This window comes from Oncorhynchus gorbuscha, linkage group LG06 (genome assembly GCF_021184085.1).
Source record: "Oncorhynchus gorbuscha isolate QuinsamMale2020 ecotype Even-year linkage group LG06, OgorEven_v1.0, whole genome shotgun sequence".
NCBI lineage: Eukaryota > Metazoa > Chordata > Actinopteri > Salmoniformes > Salmonidae > Oncorhynchus > Oncorhynchus gorbuscha.
Window position 1 is genome coordinate 12009312 of NC_060178.1, and position 5000 is coordinate 12014311.

At 49.9% G+C, this 5000-nt stretch overlaps 1 protein-coding gene across 1 annotated transcript in view; it reads left to right on the forward strand.

Moving 5' to 3' along the window:
* LOC124037390 (unconventional myosin-IXAa-like) overlaps window positions 1–5000 on the forward strand; it is an 80835-nt gene that overhangs the window by 10066 nt on the left and 65769 nt on the right. The gene's annotated exons all lie outside the window — the stretch shown is intronic.

A 5000-nucleotide genomic window follows, 5' to 3' on the forward strand; every position in this document is an offset into this window, starting at 1 on the left:
CCCCTGTATATAGCCTCCACATTGACTCTCTACCGGTACCCCTGTATATAGCCTCCACATTGACTCTATTGCCCGGTACCCCCTGTATATAGCCTCCACATTGACTACGGTGCCGGTACCCCTGTATATAGCCTCCGTAAATAATATAATAATAACCGTATACCCAGCAGACGCTTTTATCCGAGCGGCACAGTCATGTGTGCATACATTCTACGTATGGGTGGTCGGGGATCGAGACCCACTACCCTGGCGGATTACAAAGCGCCATGCTCTGCCAACTGAGCTAGAAGGACCATTGACTCTGTACTGGTGCCCTGTATCGAGCCTCCACATTGACTCTGTGCAGTAACACCCTGTATATCGCCTCCACATTGACCCTGTATATAGCCTCCACATTGACTCTGTGCAAGTAACACCCTGTATATAAGCCTCCACATTGACTCTGTGCTGTTACCCCCTGTATAAGCCTCCACTGACTCTGTGCCGTAACACCCACTGTATATAGCTTATCCACATTGACTCTGTGCCGTACCCTATATATGGCCTCCACATTAGGCTCTGTACTGGTGCCCCTGTGGAGCCTCCACGTGTTTGTGCCGGTGCCCCCTGTATGGAGCCTCCAGATTCATTCGATTGCCGGTACCCCCTGTATAAGCCTCCACATTGAATCTGTGCCGTAGTAACACCCTGTATATAGCCTCCACATTGACTCTGTACTGGTACCCCCTGTATATAGCCTCCACATTGACTCTGTACTGGTGCCCCTGTATAGAGCCTCCACATTGACTGGTACCGGTACCCCTGTGTAGCCTCCACATTGGATCTGTGCCGTAACTTGCCCTGTATATAGCCTCCACATTGACTCTGTACTGGTACCCCCTGTATATAAGCCTCCATTGACTCTGTGCTGGTACCCCTGTATAGAGCCTCCACAGTTGACTCGGTACCAGTGCCCCTGTATATAAGCCTCCACATTGGCTCTGTGCTGGTGCCCCTGTTATATGGCCTCCACATTGGGCTCTGTGCTGGTGCCCCTGTATATAGCCTCCACATTGACTCTGTGGCGATTTACCCCCTGTATATAGCCTCCACATTGACTCTGTACCGGTGCCCCTGTATATGGCCTATCACATTGACTCTGTGCCGGTACCCCTGTATATGGCCTCCACATTGGCTTGGTGCCGGTACCCCCTGTATATAGCCTCCACATTAAATAATATAATAATATATGCCATTTAGCAGACGCTTTTATCCAGCGACTTACAGTCATGTGTGCATACATTCTACGTATGGGTGGTCCCGGGATCGAACCCACTACCCTGGATTACAAGCGCCATGTCTACCAACTGAGCTACAGAAGGACCATTGACTCTGTGCTGGTGCCCCTGTATGGAGCCTCCACCCCTGTATGGAGCCTCCACATTGACTCTGTGCCGTAACACCCTGTATATAGCCTCCACATTGGCTCTGTGCTGTTGCCTGTATATAATATCCACGTTGATCTGTGCCGTGACTTACCCATAATGTAATATCACATTGGCTCTGTGTGTTGCCCCCTGTATGTAATTTATCCACATTGACTCTGTGCTGGTTGCCCCTGTATGGAGCCTCCACGGTGAGCTCTGTTCTTAATAAACACCCTGTATATAATATCCACATTTACTCTGTGCCGTACCCTGTATATGGCCTCCACGGTGACTCTGTGCCGTGACACCCTGTTATATAGCCTCACATTGACTCTGTGCTGGTGCCCCCTGTATGGAGCCTCCACATTCCAGGCTCGGTGCAGTTGCCCCTGTATATAGCCTCCACATTGGCTCTGTGCTGGTACCCCCTGTATATAGCCTCCACATTGACTCTGTGCTGGTGCCCCTGTATATAGCCTCCACATTGACTCTGTGCTGGTGCCCCCTGTATATAGCCTCCACATTGACTCTGTGCCGTGACACCCTGTATATAAGCCTCCACATTGACTCTGTGCTGGTGCCCCTGTATGGAGCCTAGTGCTCGTTGCCGGTGCCCCCTGTATGTAAGCCTCCACGGTGGATCTGTGCCGTAACACCCTGTATATAGCCTCCACATTGACTCTGTACTGGTGCCCCCTGTATATAGCCTCCACATTGACTCTGTGCTGGTGCCCCTGTATGGAGCCTCCACATTGGGCTCGGTGCCGGTGCCCCCTGTATATAGTATCCACATTGAGCTCTGTGCTGGTGCCCCCTGTATATGGCCTCCACATTGACTCTGTGCCGGTACCCCCTGTATATAGCCTCCACATTGACTCTGTGCCGGTGCCCCCTGTATATAGCCTCCACATTGACTCTGTACCGGTGCCCTGTATATAGGCTCCACATTGACTCTGTACAGTACCCCTATTATATAGCCTCATCCATTGACATGGTGCTGGTACCCCTGTATATAGCCTCCACATTGACTCTGTACCGATACCCCCTGTATATAGCCACCCACATTGACTCTGTGCAGTGCCCCCTGTATATAGCCTCACATTGACTCTGTACTGGTACCCCCTGTATATAGCCTATCATTGACTCCGGTGCTGGTACCCCTGTATATAGCCTCATTGACTCTGTACCGGTACCCCTATATAATACCTCCACATTGACTCTGTACCGGTACCCCCTGTATAGAGCCTCCACATTGACTCTGTACTGGTACCCCCTGTATATAGCCTCCACATTGACTCTGTACCAGTACCCCCTGTATATAGCCTCCACATTGACTCTGTGCAGTACCCCCTGTATATAGCCTCCACATTGACTCTGTACTGGTGCCCCTGTATATAGCCTCCACATTGACTCTGTGCCGGTACCCCTGTATATAGCCTCCACATTGACTCTGTGCGGTACCCCCTGTATATAGCCTCCACATTAAATAATATAATAATACTGCTACCCCTGTATATAGCCTCGTCATTTGCATACTCTGTACCAGTACCCCCTGTATATAGCCTCCTACCAACTGACTCCAGGACCCCCTGTACTGGTACCTCCCATTGACTCTGTAGCCTCCACCCCCTGTATATAGCCTCCACATTGACTCTGTACCGGTACCCCCTGTATATAGCCTCCACATTGACTCTGTACTGTTACCCCTGTATATAGCCTCCACATTGACTCTGTACCGTAACACCCTGTATATAGCCTCCACATTGACTCTGTACTGTTACCCCCTGTATATAGCCTCCACATTGACTCTGTACTGGTACCCCCTGTATAGAGCCTCCACATTGACTCGGTACCGGTACCCCTGTATAGCCTCCACATTGAATCTGTACCGTAACACCCTGTATATAGCCTCCACATTGACTCTGTACTGGTACCCCTGTATATAGCCTCCACATTGACTCTGTACTGGTACCCCTGTATAGAGCCTCCACATTGACTCGAGTACCGTACCCCTGTATATAGCCTCCACATTGACTCTGTACTGGTACCCCTGTATATAGCCTCCACATTGACTCTGTACCGGTACCCCTGTATATAGCCTCCACATTGACTCTGTACTGGTACCCCTGTGTATAGCCTCCACATTGACTCTGTACTGGTACCCCTGTATATAGCCTCCACATTGACTCTGTACCGTGAACACCCTGTATATAGCCTCCACATTGACTCTGTACTGGTACCCCTGTATATAGCCTCCACATTGACTCTGTACCGGTACCCCTGTATATAGCCTCCACATTTACTCTGTACTGGTACCCCTGTATATAGCTTCCACATTGACTCTGTACTGGTACCCCCTGTATATAGCCTCCACATTGACTCTGTACTGGTACCCCTGTATATAGCCTCCACATTGACTCTGTACTGGTACCCCTGTATATAGCCTCCACATTGACTCTGTACTGGTACCCCCTGTATAGAGCCTCCACATTGACTCGGTACCGGTACCCCTGTATATAGCCTCCACATTGAATCTGTACCGTGAACACCCTGTATATAGCCTCCACATTGACTCTGTACTGGTACCCCCTGTATATAGCCTCCACATTGACTCTGTACTGGTACTCCCCTGTATAGAGCCTCCACATTGACTCGTGCCGGTACCCCTGTATATAGCTTCCACATTGACTCTGTACTGGTACCCCCTGTATATAGCCTCCACATTGACTCTGTACTGGTACCCCTGTATATAGCCTCCACATTGACTCTGTACTGGTACCCCCTGTATATAGCCTCCACATTTACTCTGTACTGGTACCCCCTGTATATAGCCTCCACATTGACTCTGTACCGTAACACCCTGTATATAGCCTCCATATTGACTCTGTACTGGTACCCCTGTATATAGCCTCCACATTGACTCTGTGACCTACCCCTGTATATAGCCTCCACATTGACTCTGTACTGGTACCCCTGTATATAGCCTCCACATTGACTCTGTACTGGTACCCCTGTATATAGCCTCCACATTGACTCTGTACCCGTAACACCCGTATATAGCCTCCACATTGACTCTGTACTGGTACCCCCTGTATATAGCCTCCACATTGACTCTGTACCGGTACCCCTGCATATAGCCTCCACATTGACTCTGTACTGGTACCCCTGTATATAGCCTCCACATTGACTCTGTACTGGTACCCCTGTATATAGCCTCCACATTGACTCTGTACTGGTACCCCCTGTACATAGCCTCCACATTGACTCTGCACCGGTACCCCCCCTGTATCATAACCTCCACATTGACTCTGTACTGTGTACCACCTGTATATAGCCTCCACATTGACTCTGTACTGGTACCCCCTGTATATAGCCTCCACATTGACTCTGTACTGGTACCCCTGTATAAAGCCTCCACATTGACTCTGTACTGGTACCCCTGTATATAACCTCCACATTGACTCTGTACCGGTACCCCTGTATATAACCTCCACATTGACTCTGTACGGTACCCCTGTATATAGCCTCCACATTGACTCTGTAGCGGTACCCCTGTATATAGCCTCCATATTGACTCTGTACCGGTACCCCCTG